At 38.3% G+C, this 9,313-nt stretch overlaps 1 pseudogene; it reads left to right on the top strand.

Moving 5' to 3' along the window:
* Positions 1 to 5,988: 5,988 nt before the first annotated feature.
* LOC117020422 (60S ribosomal protein L10-like) lies at positions 5,989 to 6,700 on the top strand (annotated as a pseudogene).
* The last annotated feature ends 2,613 nt before the right edge of the window (positions 6,701 to 9,313 follow it).

Genomic DNA, 9,313 nt, shown 5'->3' with positions numbered 1-9,313 from the left:
CAACTAAGGAGCCTCCTTCAACAGCTGGGCCTTATGGGCAGCTGGCAGGTAGCAATAGGCCTAGGGGGCCCTGGGCCTTTTGCTAAGCTGCCTTGGGTCCACTATTGGTAGAAGCCAACCTCAGTTCATAGCAAGGCCACCCCGGCGCAGACGTTGAGATTGAAGGACAACGACTTGGAGCTGATGGTCCCACATGCCTCCAGACCCAACACAGGCAGCGGCCAACCACATATAGCTTTGAGGCTCCTACCAGGTAGCCGGGGGCCAGTAACAGGCAAGACTGAAATTGCCTGCATGGGAGCCTCACCCAAGACACACCAGAAACAACACACCCAGAGGTCAGCTTCAGACCACACCAAAGCACTACCTCATTAGCCCAAGTGGCACACCCAAAGTGGGGGGTCTCAACAGGCACAAGAGCCCACAGAGGCAAAGGCTCCTCTGAGGGGTCAGCCCTCACACAGCCACTCATATACTGTGGGCGGAGTCAGTCCTCACAGTTACTCAGCCTAGGAGTCAATCCCACCCACTGATGCACCAAAAGCAATCAAGGCTTAACTACAACAGGAGAATACACACAACACACTCAAGGGACACTCCTGGAACACATGCACAGGAGATTAGGGAGATTGTGCAACTTGACTACAAAGGACACATACGACATAAGGTCACCCAGCAAAGACTAAGAGACATAGGAGATCTACCTAATACATAGAAGCAAACAGAGCAGCAGCCAGAATGAGGAAACAAAGAAACATGTCCCAAATAAAAGAATAGGAACTAAATGAAATGGAGGCAACCAATCTACCAGAGACATAGTTTAAAACACTGATTATAAAACTGCTTAAGGAGCTTAGTGAGAACTTCAACAAAGAGATAGCAAGCATAAAGGACATAGAAACCATGAAAAATAACCAGTCAGTAATAAAGCATACTATAACTGAAATGAAGAATACACTAGAAGAAATTATCAGCAGATTAGATAAAGCAGACGATCTAATCAGTGATTTAAAAGACAAGGCAGTAGAACACACCCAATTGGAACAACGAAAAGAAAAAAGAATAAAAACCACTGAAGATAGTTTAAGGGACCTGTGGGGCAACATCAAGCGTAACAACATTTGCATCATAGGAGTACCAGGAGAAGAGAGGGAGCAAGGGATTGAGAACCTATTTGAAGAAATAATGACTGAAAATTTCCCTAACCTGGTGAAGGAAATTGACATACAAGTTCAGGAAGTGCAGAGGGTCCCAAAGAAGATGAGCCCAAACAGACCCACACCAAGACATATCATAGTTAAAATGGCGAAGGTTAAAGACAAAGAGAGAATCCTAAAAGCAGCAAGAAAAAGACAGTTACTCACAAGAGATCTCCCATAAGACTATCAGTTGATTTTCCACTCCAGAAAGGAGTGGCAGGAAATATTCAAAGTGATGAAAAACAAGGGCCTACAACCAAGACTGCTCGACCCAACAAGGCTGGGTAGGAGAGATAAACGTGAAAGACTGGATCTCCACCCCACGCAGCAAGTGCAGCTTCCCAGATAAGAAAAAGCTAAAGGAGGGCAGCAGCCAGATGGCTCAGTTGGTTACAGCCCAAGCTCTGAACAACAGTGTTGCCGGTTCAATTCCCACATGGGCCAGTGAGCTGTGCCCTCCACAATTAGATTGAAGACAACAAGCTGCCGTTGAGCTTCTGGAGGGGCAGCTGGATGGCTTAGTTGGTTAGAGCGCAAGCTCTCAACAACAAGGTTGCCAGTTCAATTCCTGCATGGGATGGTGGGCTGCACCCCCTTCAATTAAAGATTGAAAATGGCAACTGGACTTGGAGTTGAGCTGCACCCTCCACAACTAGATTGAAGGACAATGACTTGAAGCTAATGGGTCCTGGAGAGAAACACTGTTCCCCAATATTCCCTAACAAAAAAAAAAAAAGAAGAAAAAAAAAAGAAAAAGCTAAAGGAATTCATTACCACCAAGCCAGCATTGCAGGAAATGCTAAAAGGACTTCTTTAACAGAAGAAAGGAGAAAATAAACTAAGTTACAAAGACCAAAAATACAAATAATAAAATGGCAATAACTATGTATCTATCAATAATCACTTTACATGTAAATGGATTAAATGCTCCAATCAAAAGACATAGGGTAGCTGAGTAATAAGAAAACAAACCCATGTACATGCTGTCTACAAGAGACGCACCTCAGATCAAAAGACACACATAGACTGAAAATAAAGGGATGGAAAAAGATATTTCATGCAAATGGAAACAAGAAAAAAGCTGGGGTAGCAATACTTACATTGGACAAAATAGACTTTAAAATGAAGACTATAATAAAAGACAAAGAAGGACATTATCATTACATAATAAAAAAGGGATCAATCAAACAAGAGGACATAACCCTAGTAAATATCTATGCACCCAATATAGGAACACCAAATATATAAAATAAATATTGAACGACATAAAGGAAGAAATCAACAGTAACACAATCATAGCAGGGGACTTTAACACCCCATTGACACCAATGGACAGATCCTGCAGAAAGAAAATCACATGGAAACAGCAGCCTTAAATGACACATTAGACCAGATAAATTTAATTGATATTTTTAGAGCATTTCACCCCAAAACAGCAGAATATACATTCTTTTCAAGTGCACATTGAACATTTTCCAAGATAGACCATGTTAGGTCACAAAACAATTCTCAATAAATTTAAGAAGATTGAAATCATATCAAGTGTTTTCTCTGACCACAATGGTCTGAAATTAGAAATCAATTACAAGAAAAAAACTGAAAAACACACAAACACATGGAGACTGAATAACATGCTACTAAATAATGAATGGGTCAACAATGAGATCAAGGAAGATATCAAAAGGTACCTAAAACAAATGAAAATGAAAACACAATAACCCAAAATCTATGGAACACAGCGAAAGCAGTCCTAAGAGGGAAATTTATAACAATGCAGGACTACCTAAAAAAACAAGAAAAATCTCAGATCAACAGTTTATTTTTACACTTAAGGGAACTGGAAAAAAAGAAAAGCAAAATAAGCCCAAAGTGATTACAAGGAAGGAAATAATAAAGATCAGAGCAGAAATAAAAGAAACAGAGACCTAAAAAAGAAAAAGTTACCAAAGATCAATAAAACCAAGAGGTGGTTTTTTGAAAAGATAAAGTTGACAAACCTTTGACCAGACTCATCAAGAAAAAAAGAGAAAGGACCCAAATAAAATCAGAAATGAAAGAGGAGAAATGATCACAGACACCAGAGAAATGCAAAAGATTTTAAGAAAATACTATAAGCAATTATATGCCAACAAATTAGACAACCGGGAAGAAATGGACAGATTCCTAGAAACATACAGTCTCCCAAGGCTGAATCCAGAAGAAACAGAAAATCTGAACAGACTGATTACTGCCAACAAAATTGAATCAGTAATCAACAAGCTCCCAACAAACGCAAGTTTTGGACCAGATGGCTTCACAGATGAATTTTACCAACCATTCAAAAAAGAATTAACACCTATTTTCCTCAAACTCTTCCAAAAAATTCAGGAGGAGGGAAGGCTCCCAAGCTCATTTGATGAGGCCACCATCACCCTGATCCCAAAACCATATAAAGACATTACAAAAAAAGAAAACTATAGGCCAATATCCCTAATGAACATAGATGCAAACATTCTTAACAAAATACTAGCAAACCGAATTCAGCAATACATTAAAAAGATCATACACCATGATCAAGTGGGATTCATTCCTAGTATGCAAGATTGGTTCAATATTCTCAAATCAATTAATGTAATACATCACATAAACAAAATGAAAAATAAAAATCCTATGGTCATATCAATAGATGCAGAAAAAGCATTTGACAAAATCTAGCAGCCATTTATGATAAAAACTCTCAGCAAAGTGTGAATAGAGGGAACATACCTCAACATAATAAAGGCCATCTATGAATTACCCACAGCTAACATCATACTCAGTGGGGAAAAGCTATAAGCATTCCCCTTAACCTATTTACTGTGTTAACTGATTTCAAGTTTGTTCACCAAAATGTGTCAAAAATCCACAGGAAAAATTACAGTGTTTATATTTTAAGTAAATACAGTTAAGATGCTACATTTTATTAAAACAAATGATTACTTTAAAGTATAAAATTTCCTACTGTTATTCATTCTTGAAAAACATAAAAATATAGCAAAATGTACATCTGCTTTCTTAAACTTTCTTTCTGAGCTCATGGGGTAAAGTTGAATGCCACAGTCAGGAAATATCATTCGACTATAGACGAACATTGTAGCAAAAATGTTAAGATAAGGAAAACAACAAAGAAACCCACTTTTATTCAACATAGTACTGAAAGTTCTAGCCACAGCAACCAGACAAAAAAAAGAAATAAAAGGCACCCAAATTGGAAAGAAGTAAAATTGTCACTATTTGCAGATGACATGATACTATATAGAGAGAACACCAAAGATTCTACAAAAAAAACTATTAGAACTGATAATTGAATTTAGTAAAGTAGCAGGATACAAAATTAATATTCAGAAATTTGGTGCATTTTTATACACCAATAATGAAGTATCAGAAAGAGAAATTAAGGAAACAATCTCATTTACAATTGCATTAAAAAAAAACTTAAGAATAAATTTAACCATAGAAGTAAAAGATCTGTACTCAAAAAATTGTAAAACATTGAAGAGAGAAATTAAAGAAGATACAAATAAATGGAAACATATACCATACTCATGAATAGAAAGAGTTAATATAGTTAAAATGTCCATCCCACCCAAAGCAATCTATAGATTCAACACAATCCCTATCAAAATATCACTGAAATTTTTCACAGAACTAGAACAAATAATCCTAAAATTTATATGGAACCATAAAAGAATCCAAATAGCCACGGCAATCCTGAGAAATAAGAACAAAGCGGGAGGTATCATGCTACCTGATATCAAATTATACTACAAGGCTATAATAATCAAAACAGCATGGTACTGGCATAAAAACAGACACATAGATCAATGGAACAGAATAGACAGCCCGGAAATAAATCCATGCCTATGTGGTCATTTAATCTATGACAAAGGAATCAAGAATTTATATTGGGGTAAAGACAGTCTATTTAATAAATGGTGCTGGGAAAATGGGGCAGATGCATTCAAAAAATAAAAGCAGGCCACCTTCTTACACCACATACAAGAATAAAGTCAAAATGGATTAAAGACTTAAATGTAAGACCTGAAATCAAAACTCCTAGAAGAAAATATAGGAGGTAAACTTTCAAACATTACCCTTAGTGATATTTTTACTGATATATCCCGTTGGGCAAGGGAAGCAAAAGAAAAAATAAACAAATGGGACTACATCAAACTAAAAAGTTTTTTCACAGCAAAGGAAACTAACTGAATTGGAGAAGATATTTGCCAATTATACATCTGATAAGGGGTTAATACCCAAAATTTATTTTTAAAAAAACTCATAAAACTCAACACCAAAAAGAAAAAAAAACAATTGAAAAATGGGCAGAGGACATGACGAGACATTTTTCTAAAGAGGACATGCAGATGGCCAATAGACATAAAAAAATGCTCAGTGTCACCAATCATTAGAAAAATGCAAATAAAAACCACAATGAGATACTAACTCACTCTTGTCAGAATGGCTATCACCAATAAATCAACAAACAACAAGTGCTGGCAAGGATGTGGAGAAAAGGGAACACTTGTGCACTGTTACTAGGATTGCAAATTGGTGCAGCCACTATGGAAAACAGTATGGAGGTTCCTCAAAAAATTAAAAATAAAACTACCTTATGACCCATCAATTCCACTCCTGGATATTTATCCATGAAATCCAAAACACTAATTCAAAAAATATATATGTACCCCTATGCTTATGGCAGTGCTATTTACAATAGCCAAGATTGTTCTTTCCCTTTCCATGCCCCACTGAAGATCCTGGTGTCCCCATGGACCGCCGCCCCTCCCGATGTTATCGTTATTGTAAGAACAAGCCGTATCCAAAGTCTCGCTTCTGTCGAGGTGTCCCTGATGCCAATATCCGCATCTTTGACCTGGGGCGGAAGAAGGCAAAAGTGGATGAGTTCCCACTCGGTGGCCACATGGTGTCAGATGAATATGAACAGCTCTCTTCCGAAGCTCTGGAGGCTGCCCTTATTTGTGCCAACAAGTACATGATGAAAAGCTGTGGCAAAGACGGCTTTCACATCTGAGTTTGGCTCCACCCTTTCCACGTCATCTGCATCAACAAGATGTTGTCCTGTGCTGGGGCTGACAGACTCCAGAAAGGTATGCGGGGTGCCTTTGGAAAGCCCCAGGGCACAGTGGCCAGAGTCCACATTGGCCAAGTCATCATGTCCATCTGCACCAAGCTGCAGAACAAGGAGCATGTGATTGAGGCTCTACGCAGGGCCAAGTTCAAGTTTCCTGGCCGCCAGAAGATCCACATCTCCAAGAAGTGGGGCTTTACTTAATTAAATGCAGATGAGTTTGAAGACATGGTGGCTAAAAAGCGGCTCATCTCAGATGGCTGTGGGGTCACATACATCCCTAATCTTGGCCCCCTGGACAAATGGCGGGTCCTACACTCATGAGTCTTGGCAGTGCCTCCTCTTTACACCCACCAATAAAAACTACTTCCTGTCAAAAAAAAAACAAAAACAATAGCCAAGATATAGACACAATCAAAATGCCCATAAATAAACGATTAGCTTAAAATATTGTGGCACATTTATACAATGGAGTATTACTCTGCATAAAAAAGAATGAAATCTTACCATTTGCAACAACATGAATAGACCTAGAGAATATTATGCTAAGTGAAGTAAGTAAGACTGAGAAAGACAAATACCATATGGTCTCACTTATATGGGGAATCTAAAGAACAGAATAAGAGCAAACAAAACAGAAATAGACAGAGATACAGAGAAAAAACTGATGGCTGCTAGATGGGAGATGGGTTGGGATATGGGGAAGAAGGTGAAGGGATTAGAAAGTACAAATTGGTAGTCACAAAATAATCATGGGGATGTGAAATACAATATGGGGAATACAATTAATAATGTTGTACAGATTATGTAGGGTGCCAGATGGATACTGTACTTATCAGGGGGATCATTTCATAGATTATGCAGATGCCTGACCACTGCGCTGTACACCTGAAGCTGATGTAGAATATTATTGAATGTCATCTCTAAGTACCAGGGGTGCCAAAAAATGTATACACACTTTAAGAAAGGAAAACACTGTATTAAATTGTAATACCCAATATATACCAATAACAAAAAACGAATACAAGTTATGTGTATATATATTCATAGTCACAGGATGTAAAGTATAGCATAGAGAATACAGTCAATGGTATAGTAACAGCTATATACGAAGTCAGACAATTAAGTTCCGAACTTATTGCAATGATGTTGCTAACCTTTTTGATATCAGGGATTATTCATTATGAATTTGCACCAACTGGACAAACAGTTAACCAAGTTTATTATTTGGAAGTGCTGAAAAGGCTGCGTGAAAAAATTAGACTATCTGAATTTTTCACCAACAATTCATGGCTCTTGCATCACGACAATGCACCATCTCATACGGCACTGTCTGTGAGGGAGTTTTTAGCCAGGAAACAAATCACTGTACTGGAACACCCTCCCTACTCACCTGATCTGGCCCCCAATGACTTCTTTCTTTACCCGAAGGTAAAGGAAATATTGAAAGGAAGACATTTTGATGACATTCAGGACATCAAGTGTAATACGACGACAGCTCTGATGGCCATTCCAGAAAAAGAGTTCCAAAATTGCTTTGAAGGGTGGACTAGGCGCTGGCGTCGGTGCATAGCTTCCCAAGGGGAGTACTTTGAAGGTGACCATAGTGATGTTCAGCCATGAGGTGTGTAGCACCTTTTCTAGGATGAGTTTGTGAAGTTAGTTGTCTTACCTCGTATGATGTCAGAGGAGAAGTAGACTGGGAGGGGGGTTATCACTTTGTGAGGGGTATAAATGTCTAATCACTATGTTGTTTTGTACACCTGAAACTAATTTTAAAAAAATATTAAAAAAGAAACAAGTAAATCTCAAATAAAACCCTAACTTTACACCTCAAGTAATTGAAAATGAACAAATAAAGCCCAAAGTTAGTAGAAGAAAAGAAATAACAAAGATCAGAGCAGAATTAAAGGAAATAGAGACTAAAAAAGACAATGGAAAATATCAATAAAACTAAAAGATAGTTCTTCAAAAAAGATGAACAAAATAGGTAAACTTTTATCTAGACTCATCAAGATAAAAAAAAAGAAAGTGAGAGAGGACTCAAACATATAAAATCAGAAATGAAAGTTGAGACATTACAATTGATACCACAGAAATATAAAGGATCATAAGAGACTACTTTGAAACATTATATGCCAACAAATTGGCAACCTACAAGAAATGGACAATTCCTACAAACATAAAACCTACCAAGACTGAATCAGGAAGAAATAGAAAATCTGAACGGACCACTTCGTAGTAAGGAGATTGAATCAATAATAAAAAATCTCCCAGCAAACAAAAGTTTAGGACTAGGCTTCACTGGTGAATTGTATCAAACATTCAAAGAATAATTATGACCTAATTATTCCAAAAAATAAAAGAGGGAACACTCCCAAACTCATTTTATGAGGCCAACATTACCGATACCAAAACCAGACAAGTATACCAAAACAAAACAAAAATACAGGCAGGCCTATACACATGATGAACATAGATGCAAAAATCCTCCATAAAATACTAGCAAACTGAATTCAACCATATATTAAAAGGATCATACACCATGGTCAAGTGGGAATTATTCAAGGAGTGCAAGGATAGTTCAACATCCACAAATGAATCAATGTGATATATCACTTAAAGAAAGTGAAAGATTGGGGCTGGCCCAGTGGCTCAGGCGGTTGGAGCTCTGTGCTCCTAACTCCAAAGGCTGCAGGGTCAATTCCCACATGGGCCAGTGGGCTCTCAACCACAAGGCTACCAGTTTGATTCCTCGAGTCCTGCAAGGGATGGTGGGCTCTGCCCCCTGCAACTAAGATTGAACACGGCACCTTGAGCTGAGCTGCCACTGAGCTCCCAGATGGCTCAGTTGATTGGAGCGTGTCCTCTCAACCACAAGGTTGCCAGTTTGACTCCCGCAAGGGATGGTGGGCTGCACCCCCTGCAACTAGCAACGGCAACTGGACCTGGAGCTGAGCTGCGCCCTCCACAACTAAGACTGCAAGGACAACTTGAAGCTGAA

Source organism: Rhinolophus ferrumequinum, chromosome 3, assembly GCF_004115265.2.
Source record: "Rhinolophus ferrumequinum isolate MPI-CBG mRhiFer1 chromosome 3, mRhiFer1_v1.p, whole genome shotgun sequence".
Classification (NCBI taxonomy): Eukaryota; Metazoa; Chordata; class Mammalia; order Chiroptera; family Rhinolophidae; genus Rhinolophus; species Rhinolophus ferrumequinum.
Note: the sequence above shows the minus strand (reverse complement) of the source record. Positions and strands in the feature narration are given on the sequence as shown.